Source organism: Dreissena polymorpha, chromosome 8 (assembly GCF_020536995.1).
Source record: "Dreissena polymorpha isolate Duluth1 chromosome 8, UMN_Dpol_1.0, whole genome shotgun sequence".
Lineage (NCBI taxonomy): Eukaryota > Metazoa > Mollusca > Bivalvia > Myida > Dreissenidae > Dreissena > Dreissena polymorpha.
Window position 1 is genome coordinate 43169697 of NC_068362.1, and position 27141 is coordinate 43196837.

General features: G+C 33.5%; 1 long non-coding RNA gene across 1 annotated transcript; it reads left to right on the plus strand.

Moving 5' to 3' along the window:
- The first annotated feature begins 7658 nt into the window (after positions 1–7658).
- LOC127841723 (uncharacterized) lies at positions 7659–9663 on the plus strand. The gene is made up of 3 exons (XR_008031287.1): positions 7659–7896; positions 8357–8460; positions 9532–9663. It is a non-coding gene; the product is annotated as an uncharacterized LOC127841723 (long non-coding RNA).
- The last annotated feature ends 17478 nt before the right edge of the window (positions 9664–27141 follow it).

Sequence of the window (27141 nt, forward strand, 5' to 3'; positions counted from 1 at the left end):
CCGTATCAAAGTCCAGCAATGTGCGGGGACGCGTCCTATCCATATCCGTATATTTCATCATTTTAGCTGTCACTAACAAGGGAGATAAGTGTAGATCTGCACCAGCAGTGAGTTCTTCCTCTTAAGTTGCCTTTTAATTATTTTAGCTGACACTAACAAGGAAGATAATTAAAAATCTGCACCAGCAGTGGGGTTTGCCTTTAAGTTGCTGTTAAATCAATGACACTAACAAGGGAGAGAATTGAAGATCTGTATCAGCAGTGAGTTGTAGCCCTTTAAGTTGTTTGTTTGAATATGTCTTACAACTTTATTACTTGTTGATTTACTTTGGAACTGTTTTCTAGTGTAAATTTTAACAGATTTTAACAATCAAATATCTGTAAAATATTGTGTGTGTGTTTTTTGCAACTTTGCAAAGACATTAATATTTAATTGTTTTCTCCCGTTTATTGAAAAATATATTAACAGTAAAACATCTGTAAAGGCATTTTAAAGGTAAAGATATTAATATAATGAGTACAATTAGAAACAATCATGCTATAAAGATACATAAACTGTGCTGTGGGGAAATGGGGCTAAATGCATGTGCTTAAATTGTTGTCACATATTAGCCTGTGCAGTCAGTACAGGCTAATGAGGGACATCAATTTGCTCTTTAATGTGGTTTTGCTGGAAAGAAGTTTCTTCTTTATAATAATCCAAGGTGTCCTCCCTGATTTGCTTATGTGGATTTCACATGATACACATCCTAATATTGATTGGCTGCATATTGGCTTATGAAATTACATCTCTAAAAGTTAAGTAAAGATAATAATTATGTATTTACAGGTTAGTAAAGCTTTAGCCAACACTTGTTATGTCTTAAAACACAATAGTTTAATTGTATTAACGTTCATGCTATTTACGTCAAGTAACCAATAAAATGCCAGATTAGACATTCATGAGATAGACGCTTTGCTCTTGAAAACCTTTACATCCAATCAAGAAGCAGATTTTTTAAAGAATGTAATATAAACATTTGTAACAAGTGCATATCACCCACTGTGCTATTGTTGTTTTTAGGAGAGCACCAGCATTGATATGTAGTAAGCCCAGCAACAGCTCCAGTCCGGCCTGCAGGAGCTCCAGTCCAGGGCGACCCTTCTTCTCTCCTGACCCCAAGCTACTCCCCTAGACCTCCTGCCTCAAAGGGTCAGCAGTGTTTAACAATTCCGCTCTGCAGGAAATTCTGAGCACATCGAGATTTCATGCGCTGTTCTCAACTACCGGTATGTCCGTGTCGAGTTTCCCACACTTGCATCTGAGTAGTTTTGTTTAGCTGGAGTGCCCAAGTGGGACGAGTGCTTAAGACACCAGGAGTTATAGCAGTAGTTTTGGTAATGCTAACAGTCAGTTCTCGATGTTGGACTTCATGAAGAATGACCAGTTAAATAACGTGTTCCATTTTTTTATGGGACAAACAGAAATTCAGCAAAGAATTTGAGAAAATCAGAAACAATTCAAGCCATAAATTCAACAGTGTTACCTTGCCAAGGGGAATACTTTTGATGTTGATAGTGCGGGCAACAGTAGCTGTACGGACTTTCACGGTTTGTCCTTTCAGGGGCAAAAGTGTTCTAAAAGAAGGCGCTTTTGACGCTAATGCTGACGAAGAAAGGCAGTAATGACTAGGTTGTGAACATACAGAACACGATACATCAATGAGGTGTGTTCTTCTGGCTTGAAATCCGCGAAATATTGGAAACACTCTGCTAAAAGCGAACACGTGCGGTTTTGTTACGAGAACGTGACACTCCGAGCCCAAAGGGCATGGTATTGATTTGAGGCTAAAGAAGGCCTCGAAATATGACAGCATTTTTGTTGTATGATCCAGTACGCCATTCGACGCTCAACCGAAATTAATCAGAACTCAAACTCAGTCCTAAACAATATCAGCGAGGCCAGCGTGTCATCTCAGCTTGTTGAGCTTCAGGTGAGACCTTATAGTTTTATGTATTTTGAAAATTGGGGCTGATAATTCAGTCCCATTCGTAATCTCAAAACGTCTATATTTCCAGTAATTACTGGCTAAAATTCTCAATTCAATATTTGTTTAAATAGGTTGAAACATTGAGTTCATTTCCTTATTCGGCTCCATAAGTTGAACCTGAATGCAATTAATGTCGATAGCTCTTGTTCTCAATGTTTAAATATTTGTTAACGATAAAACAATCCCATTTTAAATCAAAACAGCAGGATTTTTCATAAAATTTTCCTTATTCCAAATATTGTTTCATGTACAATAAACTCTGCACAGAGCTAGCCCCTAGTTCTAGCACATTAAATAGTCTTTTATAAGAATAATTGGCTTAATTTGCAAATTTCACTGAGTGTTATTAATATTTTGAAGCTGTTGGTGTTCTAAAGAGTGTTTATTTCACATATAATTGAACATGATTATGATTTAAAATATTGCTGGGATGTGTGCAAAACAATTGCACTTTATTGCTTTCAGAAGTGAAACTTTAAGTCTTAAGTATGTCCTACAAAAACTTGGCTATATATTCGAAAAATCAACAAATATCAATTCAATACAGCGAATTAATTTAATCAGAAAATGCTATAATTACAAGTATAATGGCCCTGGTAGCCAGATAGAGTGGCGTAGGTCTTTCTCATCATAGATGTCCATCGTTTTTTTGTATTTCTGTCTAATCCATATACAAAATGTGTTTGATCAAGTACACATACACTTACAGTATTTAACTCACATCTATTGTTTCTGATGATATGTCATACAGTTGTATTGTTTTACTTTTGATGTTGTTCAGTCTCACATTCTTAGTTTTATAGATATAAAGGTGTACAGTATCATGTTTTAAGTTTTATAATGACATATTTAAAGAGTATGATTTTGTATCACATTAAAAATTATTTAGTATTACATGAATTTTAAAGTTGTTGATTCTCACATTTTGTTGTATAGTCGCACATTTTAAGGTGTACAGTCTCACACTTTAATTTGCTCAAGTTATGCCTGTTTTTGTTTTTTGTTTAGGTAAGTATTTTACCTTGCTACAAACTGTACTTTACCATGTATTCTTCGCGGTTTTAAACAACAAAATTTCAATGTAAAGCTGGTGAAAGTAACTTATTGATTCAACGCTATTCTGAGTTCAAATTGGTGAAAACTTAATTGCGATATCCTGAATATCAATTATAGACGCAATGTTTGTCATTAAAAACAGGTGTGTAAAGTAAGTTTGTTTTAATATTCATTTGTCACTAAATACAATCTGGGTTTAGTTTGCTTTCTATTGCCTTTTCAGCAAACATTATGAGCTAACAAGACAAACATTATTGTACAATCCCGACCCCCTTTTGCAAAAATACTACAACTCTCTCAAGAAATTCAGCACGAAATCCTCTTGAGTCAGCCTTACACGCTTCCTATCAAGATATTTTCCCATGTTTGCTTCATCAACACTTCCAACAGCGGATCCTTGGTAATTTAGACTTCCGTTCCAGCGTGGATGGGGCTTAGCAATAAATTGATGCTGGGCAGCGACAAATTGTTCGGGACGAGTCGCTCGAACGGGAACGATCTGATCCAACAGATAGCTTATAGTGATGCGTCCATTAATGTGACTGACCTCGATATGTTGCTTTTAAATAATGCGAACCTTACACCAGAAGAACAGTCTGCGAGCAATTTAGGCCATTTAACAACCGTTGTTACGACTTTGGGTTGACGAATTTGGCGTCGGGACTCGCTTTATCTCTGTCTACGGCAGCAGCAGCAGAAACAACAACAAAACACGTAGTATTTGAGCGGTGCTCTGGGATACGGGTTTCAATGTATGTGCTTTAAGTGTCATCCCTGATTAGCCTGTGCAAACTGCACATACATTGAGTCCCATTTTACCAGAATGAGGCTCATATCAGTCTTCTTTCTGTCGGATTAAGGAAAAGTTCCTTGTATCAAATGGGAATTTCGTGTTTTTAAATTTATAAAACTTGGTAAATAAAAAGCAAATAACAGTTGATATCATATCAGTTTAAATCACAGAAGATTAGCGCACAGTGTTGTCTATTTTTCAGCCAAATGTCAGCCCCTGAACCCAAAGTTTATCATTGTATAACAAACATTAATATCATTTAATATAATTGTTTCGTTCGTTTTAATTTTAGTAAAACAATTATTTAATGCCTTTTGTACATTAAACAATTATTTTCTTTATTTATTTTCAATATTCATTTAAGTGCCTGCATTTTGTTTTAAGAGCCGGTTCTTACAGAACCCTATTCAATCATAGATCGGTAACCAGCTGAACAACAGGCTCTCTTGCCAGCTGGGCCCAGACACCCAGGGACACTTCCATTGCATGGGTGGTGGTGGGTCGCTCTCGGCTCAGGACTTTTGGGCAGTTCAACGTGTCCTACTCGCAAAGTGCAGCCAATCTAAACATGGGGCTCCACATTTTCCTGCCCAGGGGTCAAGATTACCTTATCCAAATAGTAGATTGGTAGTGTAATTTACTTTGTATTATGTGCAGTTGTTTTACTCCAAAGTTCAATTCAAATAGTTTGTGTGTGTTATATATTGATAATACTCTTTCATGGGTGCTAACGTAAAAAATCATCAGGTAATCGTAAATATTTGTATTGTTTTGTATTGCCTTGAAAGTGTGTAAGGGGGGAGGGGCTTATAGATTTATCCTTGTCAGTAATTCTATCTGTCCTTGCTTCCATCATTCCCTATGTCCACCCCACCTTTTTGCTGTTGAACTGCACTTAATAAATATTGGTTTCAGAGGGATGAAACATGTAAGAATCAAGTGTATAGTATATAGATGGCTATGTTTGTATCAAGTCTTTAGTGTATATCCCATTTGTATCAAAAGCCTACAAACATGATGTATTTCTTATAATTTTTTTACTTAAACAACATTGATTGACTTCCAATATAACTGATACAATTTCAGAATGATTTGAATAATTTGGTTTACATGGGACACATTTATGGGATGCGCTAAGATTTTTTAATCTGTTCGCAGAAGCCTTATCCTCAAAAGTTCAGGTCCAAAGAAAGATGGTGACCAACTGCAACTCAGCCACATCATCTCAATAGGTAAGTTCTTGTTCCATTGCAAAAGGGGCAACTATGGCAAAGCATTCAGGAGACCCATTCTCAATTGCCTAAGACATTAGATGCAATTAAGCTTTAATAAACAGGTTAAACTTAATTCAAACTTTGGTTTCTGCTCTTCATTTAATTGACCAGTTTATCTTATTTCAGTTTAGGAGTTCAGCGACGAACTCTTGTATCGAATATAAAAAGAAGAAGTTTCAATTTTAACCCTCAATTTTGCATTTAAATTGATCATACAGAGCTATATTAACACTCAAAACAACAACACCAACAAACAATTTATCAGCAGGTACCAACATATTTGACTCTAACTCTTTACAAAATCAGGTCCCATACTAATTGTAATTATGATTCTTTTTTCGGCGTAGCTGTTTAACGTCACTTTTGACCTTAGGTGACCTTTAGGCTACATTAATAAAAATGCCTGCGGCTACCCACGAATGAATACACTTAATTTAGTCCATTGGCTGATTTGAGAATACCACCAAAACATTGAAAACATGGCCGTGTCTTTCTAACACTGTTTTACTGCGTGTTCAGCATGAAAGAATTTTATCTCTTTTGAAAGGCATGATAGATAGAACAGTTTTACACTCAACTCTTCACATCAATACAATTTGTGCGTAGATTCTACACCTTCGTCAGTTCGCGGTTAGTGTGTCAATGTCAGAGTTTATATACAGGTCATTGCTGCGTTATATATAATAAAGACGCTATAGCGTGAACAAGGTGAACTGGAATTTTCTTAAGACCAGAAAAATGTTAAATGAAGATATCAAGCGATATAATTATGGTATGTCAATAATAGATTCTTAATGTGTTTTCAACAATACCATAGTAAATATTATTTTTAATTAATTTAACAAGAATTATTCCACCATATTGACTAATGTTTTAAGCATGAGCGCGATGATTCTCGATACTGTTAATACTCGAATCAAATAGCAATGCCCAACAAACCACTAAAACAGGTTTGTTTGAAGAATGTGCGTATAAATATTTAAAATATGTACGGATACTTCGCATGTGGCCGGTTAACTCATTTGTTTTAATTTCACTTCCATTATTCTTTTGGTTTTCTGTTTTGTATCAATAGGTTTATGACCAGCAAGATGTAATAATGTAAAATAAGCCTCAAAAACTCCGCCTAACATCCCGTTCTGCGTGTGATGCAGCTAAGAACTGCACAGAAAAAGACATTCGCTATCCTTAATCTCATTCATTGAACTCTTTACCTTTCATAAACTCCAACCACAATCAATGCTGTATATCATTTTTAAAGATATTTCTTGTTTACCATTGATGCATAAGAGAGTTCAGTGATGTCTATAGCTTTGAATAAGATTAATTTTTCTGTTGTCGGTATCCGTATATCAACTTTAATGACCAATTGTGACATATCAACTATGTGATTATAGTTTTAATGGTAAACAAAGCAGTGCCAGTAATAGTGTAAGTAGCTTTTCATTGATTGCATCATGAATAGCCCATATGACTATTACACCCAGAACAATCCTAAATGTTACGTGTTGCAAATCAACACATTAAATGATCATTTTAGTTGATTTGAGCACGAAGTTCTCAAAGTGAGAAATTGTGCTCACCTTATGTTAGGAATCATGCTGTGTGCTGCTTCAACTTCTTGCTTGTTACCAATCTAGAAGCATGAGTTGTTATTGAATCTTGATGAAACTTGGTCATAATGTTTATCTGGACAATATCTAAGCCAATTTGCATCGTGTTAACATGAAAACTAGGTCATCTATTCAAATAACAGAAAATCATGGTTGACACTCTAGAGTCTAGACGTCATGATTAAGATTCAATCTTGATGAAACTTAGCCAGCGTTTGAATCAGGGCCACTTGTGTAAAAATAAACTTGGTGTCAAGGCTCAATAATGCTGAAATATGGTCAGAATGCTTTCTTGGCATTTGGATTAAACACCGTTTTCCCCCCTAACTTGATTTTGCTAAGAAGATTTATCTTTAAACGAAAAATGCAATAAAAGCTTGGTTTTCCCAGCAAGGCTCCTGTATTATAGAATTATTGTGGCAGCTGCATGTGGGCTGTTGGGCAGTTGCCGCACCTATAGCCTCTGCTCTCTGTTTTAAGACAATTTAAATGGGATCTTCATGAAAGTTATCCATCATGTTTGTGGGCTTAATAAAAATGTTCTTGTCCAATGAAGACAAATTGACCGTTCTGCAATGATCAATAAAAACCAGTTCTGGAGTAGTGTAGTTTTTTTCTTCATTTTTTGGTATACGAACTGTCTGTAAAATTGTGACTTGTCTTAGCATAAATGCAATTAGAATTTATTTAATTTTCCTATTTTTTTACAGCTCATACATTGCATAACTGTGTAATGCTTTGAATAGTGTATCGCACGTGTCTATTTTAATGTCAAATATTGACTTGCCTTCAAGGTTGGACATTGCAGTGAATAGAAGCATGACTTTCTGCTGATGCAACTAGATATTCACTTTGTTGATATTTGATTTCATGGGACAACATGCCAGTAAACCCTCGCCAACTGCGCTAAACGGGAACTTTAATATACATGAGTTTCCAGGCGGAATGTAAAATCTGTACCACTATGATCTCCAGTAGCAGCCCCAGCCGTGGGAGGCAGATTCATGATGCACCTATGGCCTTAATTATCTCTGAACATCCCAATCTCACATGACCTATAGGGCGGGGATGTATATAAATGATCATTAAATCCCACAAACCAAGGAGCGGTTATATTGGAGTCAATTTTATGTAAGTTGGTCAGTTAGAGGGGCGTTTCGTCTGAATTTTATGTAAATATATTTTTACCTCACCAAATCTACATTTCTAAAGGGATTAAGTTAAAACTTCAATCATGTGAACCCCATGAAGTCTGGATTGAGAGTTAGTGGTGATTTTGTGACAAAGCTCTAACTAAGTATTGGTCAAGTCACTGTCTTGCATAAAATATTTTACTGTGTCTGTATCTCACTATACATGGGAATTCAGAGGTTGTTATACTTATATTTGATTCAGGGGGGGGGGGTAACTAAACGTGTGCCCACAGTTGCACAGAGCCGTGTGAGTATTTTTGTTTTAGAATAACGAAAGCATTATATCCCTTGCATCAATTGTAATCTTAGATTTTAAATCATTGTACTATTGTAATGTAATTAATCTTACATTATACCAAATGTTCCAATATATATACCGGTATATAATTGTTTTCCAGTGGTTCGTGTTCAGTGTCAAGCAGTATTCTAGCAATCAAGCCAAGTCAGCGCAGCAGCAACAACAGATGCAGCAGCAGTCGTACGCAATACATCAACAACACTGGTGCATATGCATTAAACTATAAAGAAGTATGAACGCAAACATGTCTGTAAAAATTTAGTTTATTCTCGACCATTTAATATTAACTTGTTATATTTTATCAAAATATATATAAGCATATTGATACATATAACTTTGCTTTGATTAAGTGTTCGTTTTATTTCACTCTGCCTCTTCTTGCCATGTTGAGGATGGCCCGCACATTGCTCCTGTACTGACCTGGGGGTTATTTGTATGGTCTATGGGCTTGGATGGTCATGGAAGTAAGAAAGTGTATGATTTTAAAGGGATTTGTTCACAGATGTTGTATTTATTGTATGTTATTCCATGAACTGTACTATTTCCATTGTAATTCTGTCTATTAAAATATATTGCAAATTCTTTAACTCACTTATTTTATATTGATCCATCGTTATCTGCAAATAAAGATCCATCTTTATAAGTTAAGAAAAGGACACTAACATAGGGAATCAGCAAGAACTAATTAAGATCCGCAACATTTAGGTAAGTGACTGTGTATTTGTTAAAAATCATTACTATTTCTCTATATTTATTTATTCATTTCATTACATACAGGTACGTGCAGATGTGAAAAGACTGGAATAATTTAAAAATTAATAATTCATGTAAGTCTTTTAAGCGGATACTTGGGTCGCTTTACACCCCAAGGTACGTGATTTTTAAATTTTATGAAAAAGAAAAAACACTCTGGCTATGATCATTTTTAAACCATAGGCCTTGGTTGTCAGTGATGTCTGACTTGGTCATTTTTAATTGTCTACAGACCCCCCCCCCTCCCCCGGTTGGATTGGACAAAATCCAAGGGAAGTAATAAAGCTTTAAAGGGAGATGATGTCTATACCTGCCAAATGATAAATTGAAATTTTATTTCAAAGTGGCGCAGTAGAAGGCATTGTGTTTCTGACAAACACATCTCTTGTTGGGTCACTAGGTCAAAGGTCAAGGTCACTGTGACCTCTAAAAATATATTCTGACAAGTTTTTGCAGCCAAGCGTTGGCACCCGTTTTGCGGTGCTCTTGTTTCATTTGGCACATGATTGACTTTATTTCCAGGAAAACCGGATAACAAAGCGTTGATTTTGTTCTGGATGCATTAGCAGTCACAGTACATGAACCGACAGTAGTCATTGTCTCGAGATTCTAAGGCCTCTGAACCATCAGTCTATGAACATAATGCAGAGCAATCTAGGGGTGAGTTTTCAAGTCATGTGTTTATTTTTGGTATGCCCACTAATTCAGAGATGTGTGGGTGCATGTAGATTCACCCTTGTCCGTCGATACATCAATCCAGCTGTCAGATTTTGTGTCTAGTGTAACCTTGAAAAGTATTGCTTCTTGTGTGATGTAACCAAATATATTTACCATAATGCAAACTTTCCTACTTGTGTATTTCGTTTCATAATTTCTTTGATATAAATTGAGTTTTGAGACACAAGTAGAAAACCTTTGTCTTACTTCATACAAGTCATTTGAGTTTTCTCAGAAAAACTCTTGCCAAATGCATATTTTTGGGGCCATCATCTAGTAGGCCCTTCCTTATTGTTATTTATGATTAGGTTATATTTGTCCGATAGCAAAAAGTATCTTTATAAAAAATTCGGATACAGCCTTACAGAGCTCCAGATAAGAGGCGTATCTGCGTATTTACGCATTGAAAAAATAAATAAACGCATTAAAAATCGACCCAGTACGTAACAAAACGCAATACAAATATTGGTACGTATTTTAAATCGATTAAAGTGCATAACCGGTTTAACCAATAATCCAGTCGAGTTTTTAGTGTAAGTTAACCTTTGAATCAAAAGTAAGTAAGTGAATCAAAATAAGCTTGTAATAAAAATTGGGGGCCCATAATGTTTGTGGATCAAAACAGGGACGTTTTAAGCGACCATCGGCTCATGCGGGAATATTTTAAAACAAGTCTGTTCATATTATCATTCTGAGTTCATTCTGTTTGCATTTAATAAAATTGATAACAAATTATAGGGCCTAATATTTCTAGATTTAACACGCCATAATTCTTTGTCAGTTTTCTATGGAAATGGAAAATACCCCTCAACATTCCAAAATACCCTTTTTGGCTGAAACAAAGGAGTAAAATACGCTTAAACAATAATATCAGGGGGTAAAATACCCTTTAGACTAAATCCTTATCTGGAGCTCTGCAGCCTTATATTGGCCGGGTGCCTTAAAGCGCATTTTTTTTACCCTGGGTATATTGTGGTATACTTTAAGAGTACCTGGAATACTCTTAAGTAGTACGCGAGCCATCATTTCCTCTATGGATTCAAATCAGATCATTCGAAACACCCTATGGAAGTTCTGTGCTTGTTCTTGATTTCCTTTGGTTTCAACAATAGAAGGAAAAAGTGTATTACATCTTTCTTTTTTCAGACGCCAATGGACGAAATAAAACTGACCAATCAGCAACAAAGCCTGTAGCAGCAGTTGTTACCATATTGACCCCAGTCAAATCATGGAAGCTTAGCCATAAATACTGTTTAAGATGTGCCAGTCTCTACAGACCTCGTGGTCTGTTACGCACTTACTCTGACAGGTCTCATCTTTGGATTTTGTGACGGGTGGAAAATGAATAACCTTGTTCATATTGAAATGGCAGAATGAAAAAGCACAACAATTCACGCGAAAAGCCATATATTAATTTGACCAGTCATGGTTTATTGGAAGAAAAACAATCTGTCATGTATTATGGAAACTTATGCTGTGAGTCGTTAACAATTGATGAGATGTGTTAAATGTAGTTAAGTGTAATGAGATTAAGGTAACTTGATAAAGGCGTGTATGTTAAGTATTATTTTAAGCACACATATTGCACGTCTATATAATTATTTGTATTACGAAACTTGCATCTGATAACGTTATATGCATGGAAAATACATTTTACTTCAGACATTCTTTCATACGTTGAGCTTGAGATAATTCAAAGCTGTTTTAATGATGCTGGTAACGTGGACGCAATCACAAAATATGTATTGGATTCTGTTCATGTAACTTGTAATGCTGGTAACTTGGACGCAATCACAAAATATGTATTGGATTCTGTTCATGTAATAAGCATGTTTCAGTTTTCTGTTTTTACATGCAATATAGAAATGCTAGCTAAAATAACTAGCAGAAAGGTTGAGAGTTTGAGGCTTCCAATTTGATCTGTCTGTCTTTTTGTATACAATAATTTTAGTAAGTTTGCTCATTTGGGTCCGTATTTAATCAAGAATATTGTTAAGTATGCCAGTTTTTGAAATGAATATAAATTGAATGTAGACAAAATAATTAAATCTTTCAATTGTCAGTTCTGTATTTACTTCTTTAACTTTATTGATTTTAATGGAGATTGTTTGTTAAATTATAAGATAATTACTTGTTCTTTATTTGGAATGCTTTAAATGTTTTGAAACTGAGTATTTAAAAAAAAATATTAAAAAATTATGATAAGGCTCATGAATAATAGCCAAAATTGTGATTGTTATTGTCTATTTTTTGTTGTTATGCCCCCCTTCGAAGAAGAGAGGGTATATTGCTTTGCTCATGTCGGTCTGTCTGTCTGTCTGTCGGTCCGTCCACCAGGTGGTTGTCAGACGATAACTCAAGAACGCTTGGGCCTAGGATCATGAAACTTCATAGGTACATTGATCATGACTCGCAGATGACCCTTTTTGATTTTGAGGTCACTAGGTCAAAGGTCACAGGTGAAGGTCACAGTTACTGGAAATAGGCATTTTAAGGATTTAGCATGGTTCAAGCAAGGGAATCAACTACTGTTGATGCATGTTCTTTTTGTTACAGCATTTGCCTCCCTTAAATTCATTTAAAATCTCATTGTACAGCAGAGATTCCAAATATGACCTGTAAATGAGCCCCATATTTACTGCCAGTGCTAGGTTACCTTTTCCCATTTGATCATTCTTAAGTATTGTTATTGTAATGCTACCACCACCACCACCACCGTTGTTCACAGTGACAAAAAACGTATTCACACAATGGCTGCTACTACAACTTATAGCCCATATAGGGGAGCATGCATGTTCTACAAACAGCCCTTGTTGTATACATTATTTACATGCTCATAAATGTTGACAATTGTGTTCGGACATAATATATGTTTTATGTCTTACATTTGTGTATATACACATTTTGAAGACCGGATTTTCTCTCAATGCTCGGATGCTCTCATCTCACTTACCTATCTAACTTTACCAAAAATAAATGCCTATCACTGTATGATGGTTAATTTTGCAACTGATATATATAGAACAACTTTAAAATAATTGTATGTTCAATGTAAATAACTCATATATTGTTGCCATTTTGATGAGATAAACTCTATGTTTTCACTCCTTTGTACACTTCATTTGTTAACGGTACATCTTGTAGATTTTTGGAAACGCAAACAATTTAGCTCCTGTTAAACATTTATACAGGATAACAGATTCTGAAATTTAGCAATAGGAACAGGTTGTTAGATGCAATGCTTTTTAGTTTCCAAAGTTAACCAAGTGTTTAAAAGATTTTTTAAATTATGTTTTACATTCTAAAGAATAATTAATATCTCAAAACGTAAATCACTAAATTACAAATCAAGGGAGAGTTATGTAATATGCTTGCAATTGCTAAGAAGTGCAGTTGGGTTTTTTCTTTTCAGTTTAGAGCAATGTCATTTGCTTAAAAAAGTTGTCTCCCTTGTAAGAAAATTAATGTGTTCACATCTCAACATAACAAGTTAATTCATACAGTACATTTATTTCAAATTATTCATATGATATTCACCAATAAGTCTAATGGAATTTGTAGAATAAAATATAACATGTTATTATGACGATTATAATGTTTGGCACAAAATGCCTCTTTTAATCTCTATATTAAAAACTTCAGCAAATGTCTAAGACCAGATTTTCCTAAATGGTGTGGTTGTTAACATTAATATTAAATTTTGTTCATGAACCATAAATTTTTTGTTGTTGAACATATAAAAAAAGCTTTATGAATATTAATTTTATGTCATATTTCAAACATATCATATTGATATGTTTGAAAGAAAATAAACATTTTGCTTTATTGTGTATACATGATGTGTATACATGAGTAACGATTGGTACCATTCACGCATGTTAATAATGAACTATAGTTGTAGTACTAGATGTATTTTTAGCTCATCTATTTTTTGAAAAAAAAAGAAGAGCTATTGTCATCACCTTGGCGTCGGCGTCCGGTTATGTTTTGTGTTTAGGTCCACTTTTCTCAAAAAGTATCAATGCTATTGAATTTACACTTGGTACACTTGCTTACTATCATGAGGGGACAGGGCAGGCAAAGTTAGATAACTCTGCCATGCATTTTTACAGAGTTATGTGCCCTTTTTTTACTTAGAAAATTGAAAATTGGGCTAAGTTTTGTGTTTAGGTCCATTTTATTCGTTAAGTATCAAAGCTATTGCTTTCATGCCTGCAACACTTACTAACTATCATAAGGGGACTGTGCAGGCAAAGTTATGTAATTCTGACTGGCATTTTGACAGAATTATGTGCCCTTTTTATACTTAGAAAATTGAAAATTTGGTTAAGTTTTGTGTTTAGGTCTACTTTATTCCTAAAGTATCAAAGCTATTGCTTTCATACTCGCAACACTAACTATGTTAAGGGAACTGTGCAGGCAAAGTTGCATCACTCTGGTTGTCATTTTGATGGAATTATGGCCCTTTTTTATCTTAGTAATTAACTTTGAATATATGGTTAAATTTTGTGTTTAGATCCACTTTACTTCTAAAGTATCAAGGCCATTGCTTTCAAACTTCAAATACTTTCATGCTATCATGCAGGTACTGTACCTGGCAAGTTGAATTTTACCTTTACCTTTGATTGACCTTGACTATCAAGGTCAAATTATTAAATTGACATAACTTCTTTATTTATCATTAGATTTGATTGATACTTTGACATAAGAACTCTTACCAGGACATACAAAAATAGACTCCACCCAAACCATTCCCAAAGCCCCCCCTACCACCCCAGAATCCCCCATCCAAAATGTTTTTTGTTTTTTTTTAAAGATCATCTAATAAATGACTACATCCTCACACTATACCCTGCACCGCACCCCCCCCCAATTTTTGTGTTTTTTTTAAACATGGTTAAAAAAACAATTTTTTTTTGAAATACCTTCCAACCCCCCCCCCAAAAAAAAAATTTTTGTTTTTGAATTGTTTTCTTATTTTTTGAAGATAATGTAATAAATGACCACACACCCACACTATACACCCCTCTCCACTCCACCCCTCCCTCATTTGTGATTGAAGTATTGAGATAGGTCCCTTCACCTTTAAAAGAAAAATAGATGTGCGGTCTGCACCCGCAATGCGGTGCTCTTGTTTTAAACATGTCTTAATGTGTTAGCCTACTCCAAATAAACATGTTGCATTTGTAAATAAAGCGTCTATAACCTCTATGTACTGTCCCGAGGTCTGTTTTCAAATACTTGAGTACCTCATATTGAGCAGAGACTTACCAATTTATGGCATTATTTGTTATGCACATGTCTGACTTGTATAAATATCGTCAAGTTCTGAGATTACTGTACAGGGTAATTTAAAGGTAAAAGTTTAAATATTTCTATATACTGTAATCTGGTGTCTGTTAAGTTAATACATTTATAATGTCTAGTGTATTGAATGTGTAAGTGTCTTTATTCTCGCGTGCTGTATGCTTTGACAAAGCTTACTACACAGCTCATGTGTTTGTTTATCATTTATAACCAGTGGTTTGTCCGCAGAGGTTACATAATACTATACTCACTACATAAATCAACTTCATTTATTGATATGATTTTGTATATAGGCACTTCTCATGACTGAATCTGGAATAGGTCTTTGAATATGTGGTACGAAAAACATTTTTATTGATGGTTAGAAACTTTATTATCAGATTTTGACAGATGGTGGTTAACATTTAACTGGAGAGTAGCCGGGAAAAAATGGCTGTAAAACAGTGAAGTTTGATTCACGTTGAGTTATTTCTTATTTATCACATTATCTATATTTTTTGTTAATTTGGATCATAATGATCTTTAAAAAATGGAATGATTATGAGGGTTTCTAAAATGTTGCATTTTTTATGTTAAAGTGATTTCTTTAATTTTTTAATATGTTATGGAAATATTTAAGTTTATTTGACTTACAGAGATATACATGTTTATGTTTGTGATGTGCTGTTTGATGATTTAAGAATTGTCTTGCACTCTGATTAAAGAAGATCGCCATTGATTCAAGTTCAAATACTGATGTACAGTTAAAGTGTGTTGTACTTTCAAATAAAAATACTATGTAAATATAGTTCCGTTATCCCTTGTTTACAAGAGCACATTTTTATTGCTCATCGTTGGTGTTGGTGTTTGCATTCAGACATAATAATGCATTGCTTTATATGTATAGTATGTAGACCCGCTTTTACAAGACCACATTCGGACAAGCTTAAATGTATGTATATAATGTAGTTCCTCATTTACCAGACCACATTTTGATGTTCTTAAATGTGTTCAAAGCTTGACAAAATTTTTGTTGACTTTTCGTTTTACAGTTTGCCATTTACATTTATAATAACTGAACAACAAATGAATTGTCAGTGTTAATAATTAATTTATTGTTGTTCAATCAGTTAAAGTATATCACTGTTTTCATTCACACTTTAAATTAATAACATAACAAGTTGTAAAGTATACACAATCTATTTCAACAAGGGAGACAATTTTCAATTTGTTTTTTTAAGAATATAACATATCTTTATCGAGATAGAGAGAATGACAGTTTTGACAATTTTAAGAATATTACATCACACTCTGTTGAATTGTATTTGACTTATTTTCATTAACCAGTTTTAATTGTTCTTTCGATTATGTTCAATTTTAAGATCTTAAGATATTTTTACAAAACAATTAAACAAATTTCCAAGTAGTTGCTTAATTTTAATTGTATGAAATAAAAAGCAAGGCATATAACAAGGTATTTTAATTTAAAGTATGGTTTTCTCTTTCCCACAAGCACACACCAGTCATTTGATATACATCTGTACTATATATAAGTTTAATATGATAAATTACACAAGCTTTGCATCTAAAAGATGGATAAAATGAAAATTATGTGAACATGTGAATGAAAACAGTGAAATACTTAAACAAATTCAATTATAAAAAACAACAAGTTTACTTTTGTACACAAGTTGAATAAACTATTATACATTTTTGTAGATGTCAACAAGTAAAGTACTTCAGTTAAGTGCTTACCGGTAAATAAAAAAAAACGACACGTTGTTAACTAAAAAGTTATCAATTGTTTCGTCGGAAAAAATACTGCAGAATATTTATGTCAGGCATACCAACACAGAAAAACAAAATCTTTTTTTATTATTATTCAATATAATACATACAATGTATGCATGTATATTATCATACAACATAATGGTTGTACAAAGCAATTAAGTTTAGACATGTTATACAAGATATGCTAATATATATTTTTTTAAAAGAGAAAAAAAAGAACAACAGAAGAATAGTTATGAAAAATGATGAGTTGTATAAAGTCGGAAGAAAGCATACTGGACTTGTGTGTTTTGTTGTATATTCACAATGATCTTATAAGATGGAAAAAAATTATATACAAAAATATTTTAGAAATATAAACTAACATTAGAGTGACATGTATATAAGTGGACAAACATTATAAGAATTTAATCCGATTCCATTTTTGTTCAAAGATTTGAAATGTGTCATTACTGAGGGCTATTTCTTTCTCAATCTGGATTTTTAGTTTAAGACTATTGACAAAACAATTAAAATTTGGAACTTGTTTTTTGTACTTCATGTTAAAGATAAAATATTTCATCAATATAAGAATAAAATTCACAATATTATTACAGTCTATTGATTTCAATGAGTAAATTCCGAAACTTACATTTAAGAATGATAGTTTAACGTTTAGTTGCTGTTGTTCAAGAAAAGATACTAATTGATTCCAAATAGGCTGGATGTGTTTGCACTCCCAAAAAAGATGTTCTATAGTTTCGATGTTTTCACCGCAGAAGTCACACAGATTTGAGTTAGATAATTTACATTTAAAGAGATATTTATTTGTAGCTATTATTCTATGGATGTATTTATATTGAAAATTTCTCAGTGTGCTTTCAATAGTTGCTTTATATGGCATGGTAAATATATGTTTCCAATTAAGTTCATGTTCTCCGAAAAGGGCTTGCCATTTATTTTGGGGTTTGGAGTTTTCTGTAGGTTTTTTAATTTGCAGTGTGTAAAATATTTTATTCGGTTTATTTTTTCTTCCAAGTATGTTTTCTACGAATGTTGTTTGAGTACATGGTGTATTATTTGTATTGATTTCAGATTTAATATGCATGGGTATGCTTTTGATTAGTGTGTAGTACTTCAGAAAATTATTTGAAGGTATTCCGTATATGTAGCATATATCATCAAAAGAGTAGAAATCCTTGATTCTGTAGTCATATAATTGGTCGACATATTTAATGCTTCGTTCAAACCAATCTTTATAGAAAAACGTCTTATTGTTTGAAGTTATGTCTTTATTGTTCCATAAAATAGTTTTACTGCTGGTTTTGGTTTCTAGGTTATAAGTGACATCACTCCATGCTGATAGAACATCAGACAGAAATATGTTTTTGTTTGCACTTTCATGTAAGATAGTATTGCTGATGTTACATTCAAAGAGTAAGGAGTCACCATATTGTTTTAGGATTTTCTGGTAGAATAATTTCCAATTACTCGTATTGGTATTATCTAGGTATCTTTTAACCCAGCTGCATTTGATTGCATTCAAGAATGAGTCAATGTTCGTTAATTGAATACCTCCATTTTCTACAGATTGAATTAACTGAGTTCGTTTTATTTTATCAGGCTTACCGTCCCATATGAAATTAAATATTGCTGATTTTATATCGTTAATAACATCATTTGGTGGATTTGGGAGAACTGTTAATACATAAATTAGTTTAGGAAGTGCAAATGTTTTCAATACTGTGTTTTTTCCGATTAGTGTAAGTTTACGGTGATGCCATGATTTTAAGCAGTTTTTGAAATTCTGTAATTTAGGTAGTATGTTTTTAAGAACTGTATCCTTTTCATTATTTGTGAAAGTAATTCCTAACGTTGTGGCTTCATCGGATGTCCAATTAAATTTCATTTCTTTTTTATATACGACATTACTTTGTTTTAATTTACCTACTCGTAGCACAGTACATTTACTTTTGTTTAGTTTAAGACCCGATGTCATTCCGTAGATGGTTAGTGACTCTATTAGGTTATGGAAAGAATCGTAATTGTCGTTTAAGAAATAAGTTGCATCGTCAGCAAATAGGGACTGTTTGATATCTTCATCAGGATCAAGTGATATGCCTTTTATGTGTTTATTTGATTGGATGTGATGTGATAGATACTCGATGCAAATAATGAATAGCGATGATGAGAGTGGACATCCTTGTCGAACCCCTCGTTCGATGTTAAAACTATTTGAAAAGAAGCCATTGTTAATGATTATACTGTTAATATCGGTATAGAATAGTTTAACCCATTGAATGAGACTTTCACCAAAGTTCATATTTTCTAAGCAAGAGAACATAAATGAATGATCGAGTGAATCGAATGCCTTTTCAAAATCTGCAAAGAATATAAGACCAGGATTGTTTGAATTGTTAAAATAGTTTATGCATTCTTGGATAAGGCGAACGTTTTCACCAATGTAACGTCCTTTTATGAAACCAGATTGAGATTTTGAAATGATTGATGGTAATATTTTTTTTATTCTGTTTGCTATACTTTTAGTTGCAATTTTATAATCATTATTTAGTAAACTAATCGGGCGCCAGTTTGATAAGGATTCTAAGTTTTTTCCAGGTTTTGGAATGAGTGATATAATACCTTGTTTTTGTAGCGTAGTTAAGTTTTCGTTGTTAAATGAATAGTTAAGTGAATTAATTAGATGTGTTTTTATATCATTCCAGAATATTTTATAAAATTCGATTGTGATGCCATCAGATCCTGGGCTTTTGTTATTTTGCATATCTTTTAGGGCTAATCCACATTCATATTCATTAAGTAATCCGTCGCACAGTTGTTTTTCCTCTTGGTTTAAAGCGTGATGTGTATTTTTAAAAAGGGTGTTATTTTCAACATTTTTTCGTTTATAGAGTGTTTCGAAAAATAAACGTTGTTCTTCTAGCATTTGAGTCATGTTTGTTATATCTTTGCCATTGACTACTATTTTGTGTACAGTTTTTTGTTCACTTCTACGTTTTTCAATGTTTGCGAAGTATTTTGTATTTTTTTCATTGTGTTCAACATGCTGTGCACGCGCTCTTAGTATTATTCCATTGAGATGTGTATGATAAATTCCGTCTAATATTTGTTTTTTTAATGTTATTTCATTTTCAATGTCGGTGGTATCCTTTGTTTGATGCAATTGTTTTTCAAGTGTTTCAATGGTTTTGATGGTTTCAGTTTCAAGTTTGTGTGTTTCTTTACGTTTAAATGATGTGTATCTAATTGTTGTGTTACTTATATTTCCTTTAATTACTTCCCATAAGGTGTTTGGGTTTGCATCTTTATTATTTTGAACTGTATTTAATATTTCCTGTTTTATTTGTGTTTGATATTGTGTATCCAATAAGATGCTGTTGTTAATTTTAAAGTATCCTGGGCCTCTTTCAGGTTGTATATTGTGCAGTTTAAGTTCAACTATAGAGTGGTCAGTCATAAATCCTGGTTTTATGTTACATGTGTCAATAATGTTGCAAAGAGATTCAGATATTAAAAAATAGTCTAATCTACAAAATATTGTTGGTTTTGTGTTTGAGTGCCAGGTGAATTTGCTTTCGTTTGGGTATACTGTACGCCAGATATCTATCATATTGTAGTTTTCAATTATGTTATTTAAAATGTTTCTATTTTTAGGATGAGTATAAATGTTTCCATTCTTTTTATCTAATAATGGGTTCAGGACAGTATTGAAATCACCGCCGATTATAATATTTTTATCTTGGTTACTAATTATAAAGGATTGTAATGTTTCGTAAAATGCGGAATCATCTATGTTGGGACCGTAAACGTTGATTAATGTAAGTTCTGTTTCATGTATTTTGATATCTATACTTGCTAGTCTGCCAATTATTATTTCGTTAAGATTATCAACTGTGATCCCTATGTTACTTTTTATCAGAAAGGCAATGCCTTGTTTATTAGTACATTGTCCACTGATGTAGATATCCCCGTCCCATTCATTTTTTAAGGTTTGCGCTAAAGTGTGTGTCAAGTGACTTTCTTGTAATAAGCATACATTATATTTTTTTTCGTCTAACCATTTGAAGATTTTTATGCGTTTATCTTTGCTGTTTAGCCCTTTTACATTTAAAGTACATAGCTTGATCATTTAAAAAAGGGTGATGTAAATGATAATGTATGTGTGCTTGTCCAGTTAGTTTCTATTTGAAAACGTGTCCAGTTGGTTTCTATTATAAGCAGTAAGATGTCTACACAAACAAACAAAATTAGAAAACAAAAATAAGGGATACAAAAGGATGAATATTCCATAAAAATGAAGGAGTAAAAAAATATAATCATAAATGTGAGATTATAACAATAATAAACGACTGGTCTCCAATAGAGACATAAACAGCGCATTTCCTTACACTGGAAATACACAAACTAATTGAATTAGTGATCTGAGATACAAAAAGTATATATGTATAACACCGTAGATTATATGGTAGCTTATAGTAATAATAATAATAATAATTTTATAGCAAACATGAATATGCTAGTCCTTTTCTTTCTTTTTTTTTTATATCTTTTCGTTTTTGCTCCCATATAGACCGCGACAGTTCAACGACGCAATATTTTTATCATTCATTGACAAAAATAGGTGGCATTAAATTATAAAGACAGTGTTTTTGTCTCTTCTTCAAAAGATATTTTAGTGAAATAGAAATAAAGGTCAGATAAGTACACTGTACACAACAATTCACCATCCAAGTTACAAAAATAGCTATTTCATAAAGAAAAACATTGTGTTCTGCTAAACATTATCATATGTAAGAAGATTTTTCTTTTAAACAAACATACATAGATTAAAAGAAAACAACACAAAAATTTATATGTACAAACAAAATACAAATATTATGTTAAGGGATGATGATTAAATACGGTTCTGTCAACATCGTATAAATGTAGGTAGTGATCTGAAAAAAAACACGTATATATGACACCGTTCAATGGATGATGACTCTTTGAAAAAAAAAATCACTGTATAGCGAAAGTCGTTTTCTACCTAATATATAGCATTACAAGTGTACATATCCTGGTTTCCATGTGATGTAGATTTATATTCAAAAATTTCGTTTTCTACCTAATATATAGCATTACAAGTGTACATATCCTGGTTTCCATGTGATGTAGATTTATATTCAAAAATTAAAAAAAAGTCGATCAACTAACGTACTGTGTGTGTGTGTGTGTGTGTGTGTGTGTGTGTGTGTGTGTGTGTGTGTGTGTGTGTGTGTGTGTGTGTGTGTGTGTGTGTGTGTGTGTGTGGTGTGTGTGTGTGTGTGTGTGTGTGTGTGTGTGTGTGTGTGTGTGTGTGTGTGTGTGTGTGTGTGTGTGTGTGTGTGTGTGTGTGTGTGTGTGTGTGTGTGTGTGTGTGTGTGTGTGTGTGTGTGTGTGTGTGTGTGTGTGTGTGTGTGTGTGTGTGTGTGTGTGTGTGTGTGTGTGTGTGTGTGTGTGTGTGTGTGTGTGTGTGTGATCGCGTATGTATCCGCACGTGTGTGTGCGCGTGAGTGCATGTGTGTGTGCATGTTTGAGTGTGTGCGTGTGCACAGGTACTTTTTCACATCCGTCTCTTTGTCGATCCAAATATACGAAAACGAAATGTGCTTAGATCGACTGACGGATACTCACGCGTTTATTAAATAAAGGGAGACTTGTTAGAAGTTATCTACGTTTGGAATGTAAATCTCATATTTTAATCAGTCTGTATCCGGCCGTCAGTTAATCTAGTTCCGAAAAAAAGATGAACTAGACTAACCACCGGATGTGTTAATACTAAACTATCAAAGTTATGAGCGTTAAACTTTCAGTAGGAAAGTTGTATTTGGTAAATAAAGAGTTCGAATACTTTTAATTATGTGAACATCTGTATACCATGCCTTTAAAGTGTACCTGTAATAATAATAAAGCACAGTAATACTACTGGAAAAGTATCTTGAAGAAAACTAACAACAACATGGAAAACAAAAAGAAAACATACATAAATAAATATATATGTAAGTGTACTGGATGTATTCAGTACAATAGTTGGCAGGTCCCATGACAGGAAGAGAATGATCTGAGATTATAGAATCAATAATTATGAAGCTATATCAGTCTTTTTTTTTTAATAATGTGAGGAATCTTCAATTGGCCCATTTAACCGCTTCCAAATAAACTATAAAAAACATTTTATTCTAGGTAGTGTTAAATAGGAAGATAGAAATGGGGCCATTGATTTATTTAGGTAGTAAGACTTCGCATTTTGTTAACATATAAACATAGAATGAAAACAAAATTTGTTTAAATGAAATGATGCCATGTAGCATGGTGTAAAAGCTGAACTATTAACACTTAGAGCATTATTTCTACAATTTGAATATTTATATTATAAACAGTATTTAAGTAATCGTACTATTAAAAAAAAAATATGCACGATACTCTAAAGACAGATAGATTAAATAGACTATACATGTATACTAGTAACAGGCGTATATTTTTTTTCTTTGAAAAGGCAAATCTTAACAGTTATTATGCGTTTTACTACTAGGACATTCATAGATGTAATGTTTGCTTTAAAAAAGAAAACACGCATCAAATATATTCAATATAAATTATTTTCTATAATCGAATCACAGTTCTTGAGAATAGAAATCTAAATATACCATACAAACAATAATCATGTACTTTCCATAAACGAATCACAGTTCTTGAGAACAGAAATCCAAATAAACCGTACAGACAATATTCATGTACATATCAAGACAATATTTCATTTAGACATGTAACAGGTGTGAGGGTTCAATTTTATATAAAATACTAGCTATTCCAAAATTCTATAAAAACACTTTATAAAATGTTTAATATTAGTAGATCACTGGCTGTTCAATTATTGGAAAAAAAACACTAAATATTTCTATTATCATAACATTTATCATCAAAAATACCTTACTGAAAGGATCGGGAAACAAACACTACCCTGTTTACATATATAAAGTATACTCCCTCTTAATTGGGTTTGCTTTTTCTCTGCGATACGTTCATTTCGGAAATGTGTACATTTTTAAATTTTATGGCAATGTTTTGAATGAGGTAACAACATACGAATATATACACAATTCCCATTTCAAATAGATAAATTAAGTTATACAGTAAATTGCACGCAGTTTTTGGGGATATGAATAAATCTTAACAAGTTTAATAGGTACGTGTTTTATGATATCCGATGGTTGTTAAGAATGTGATTATTAGTTTGTGACAAAAATTTATAGCTGTCTATAGGTAATGGTTCGTGCGCCAGGTAAATGTGTGTATGTGTAAGTGTACGGATGCATGCGCGCGTGTGTGTGCCTGCGTACTTACATGCGTGCGTCTATATGGTAGCATGCGTCTGTGTGGTGTGTGTGTATTTGTGTGTGTTACAAATTACATTTAACTTACAAAAACACAGCTACATGTGATATCACAAAAACATACTTTCTAAAGGGAAAATACACATTGGGTTCTACAGGGTATCTATAGAAAGAGAGTGTTTAATGTCCGGGTCCAGAGTTATCGCCCCTATTTTATTGATTGTGTTCTGTTGGTCGATCTTGAGCTGCTGCCATTTGACACTTTTCGGGCGTAAGTTGTATTGTTTGTCGCATGCTTTTTGTTTGGCCATGCCTTTGCCAGCCAGAGTTTGTATTTATCAAATGTCACTAGCTCGTTACGGTCTTGTCCCCGATAGCGTACGAAAAGTTTCCCGTCGCGGGACCAGGCCTTCTCCACCAACTCAGGTTCTTTGAGACGTAATGAAGCCAGAACTTCTGCATTCATCTTTGTCAGGTCTTCATTAATGAAGATGCCAGTATTCTTTAAACAATTGGCACGCTTCATTATTTCGATTTTCGTTTGGCGTCTGACGAGTTTTACAATGACTGGCCTGCATTTATTCTCTACATATTTTCCGAGGCGATGGGCAATATCGATATCTTTGGTCTCGAGTTGCATGCCTAGCTTGTCATTTAACATAAAGACCGTTTCGTCGGCCACGGCCATTGACGACTGTTGGTCCGAATCATTGGAGAGGCCAGTAATACGAATGCTGTTTCTCCGGCCATATTGTTCAAGATCATTTTGACCGGATGTTTGGCTGCACTCTGTATCGTATTGCATTTTTTTCAGGCAATCGATTTCACTCTTCTGTTCCTTAATTATTTTGTGTAATGAGTCTATTTCGTTTTTAGTTTCAAAAACGCTACTTTCCAGTATTTCAAGTTTTTTTAAAACACTTCCTAAAAACTTTTCCTTTATTTCTTCAAGAGTTTCCTTTATTATGGTTTTGATTAGAAAAGTGTCATTTTTTGTAAGCACGTTTGTAAGCTTGGAGCTAATTTCATCGAGACGTTTTCCGATTAATGTTTCCGTGTGCTCGGTCACGGTTTTTGTTGCCCCGCTTTGCATGAAGTCCGTCATGGTTTTCTGATTTTGATTTCCTTGATCTGTTTTCGTCTTTTTACTACTTTTTTTGTTCTGCTTGTTTGGTTTATTTGAGTTTGGTGTATCGAAGACAGGTACTTCACTCAGGCTAGCGTTGCTCTCACTAGCTGTGGATGAGTATTGCCTTTTGCTCATTTATAATGTTTATATTTAGGTTTTCTCAAGTTTTTTTCCGTGGACGTATACGTGTTTAACGGTTTATTCGGAACGGCGACAATTAGCGATTTTCAATTAGGCGACCCGGTCATGCGTGACGAGTTCACAACAAAATAACGGGTAGAATGCTGACAGGATAGAACTAGTTTGTAAGCCTGTGATTGCAGTCTATATGTCTATAAGATTTGAATATTATGCTTTATTATGTACCCCACCCGCGCGAAAATACGGCGGGGCGAAATGTAAATCAAGAACTACAATCTAAAACACGTTTAACAAAGGCTCGTTACTTGTTTCTCGTGCACATAGTCCATATTAATATAATCCAACCATTTTAAGACATTCACATTCACTCAGATCACTCGCGTTTATTTTATTTCATAGATTACATTTTCAGCGTATGTGTTTACATTCAAACCGGAAGTCCTCAATATTAACACGTTGTTAACTAAAAAGTTATCAATTGTTTCGTCGGAAAAAATACTGCAGAATATTTATGTCAGGCATACCAACACAGAAAAACAAAATCTTAACATCCTTTTTCTTGAAATGAAAAGTAACACTTTAAGATTAAGAACAGATAATGTTATTTCAAACTATAAAGGTCTTTTAAATAAGTAAGGTTTCTCACGACGAAGTATATAATTAATTTGAAATACTGGACATATAATCGTCGTGATACATATATTGTACATTAAAGCAAAGTATTGTTTAACAAAACCCATATCATAAGATGTGTATATACTCACTTCATGTTGACGAAATGCTTATTTTTTTAGAAAAAATACCGTGTACAGTCAAATAAGTTTCTGTTGATTTTCTTTACAATTTATTCAATGTATATACGTACTTATGTATAATACTATATATTTTGTATAACATTCAAAGTACCATGCTTTAACACTTAATACCACTTCTTTTATGTCGGTCATTCAGCCCATTGAGTCGCATTCTGGAAAAAATGTGACTTAATGCATGTTGGTTAAGTGTCGTTCCAGATTGGCAGTCCGCACATGCTAATTTGGGACGACAGTTATTGCTTTAATGTATTTTTCGTTTCCAAGAAGTATCTTTTTAGCGAAATCAAGTTTCGGAAAGTGTCGTCGGTGATTTCCGGCAGAATGTTAGGATTGCATGGGCTTATCTGGGACGACAGACACTTAACGCACATGCATTACGTCCCTTTTTCCGACAGGGCGGCTCATTTAAAAGTTGATAAAAATCATAAAGACGACAGTTCCCTAAGCTATATCCTCATTAGAGATTGTATGTGGAACCAATTCATGTTAAGGCGATAAATAAAACCAGAACCCCAATTTCTGAGTTGTATTTACGTGGTCCAAATCTCCTTTTTCAATTATCAACGCAAAGACCAATAGCACTCCGCTGTTTTTAGTTTGTTTATTGTGTCCTTGAGAGAGATATGACGAACGCTAGGCCGACACCATTCCCACATAGTCACTGCGAAAAATAAGATCATGTTTAAGGACAATTGGACAGTACAAAAAGCAGACGGACGGACAACGATACAGACATTAAAGGCAGACCAGCTAGTTACATTTAAATTTAGACATACGCATAGTTACTTCTGTTTTTATGTACTGATGTGTCAGCATCATATTAACAGTATTTTAAAGCACATGTACACCGATAAAAAAATCCATGCGAAAAAAAAAATTCCGATTGCTGGACATGACACTT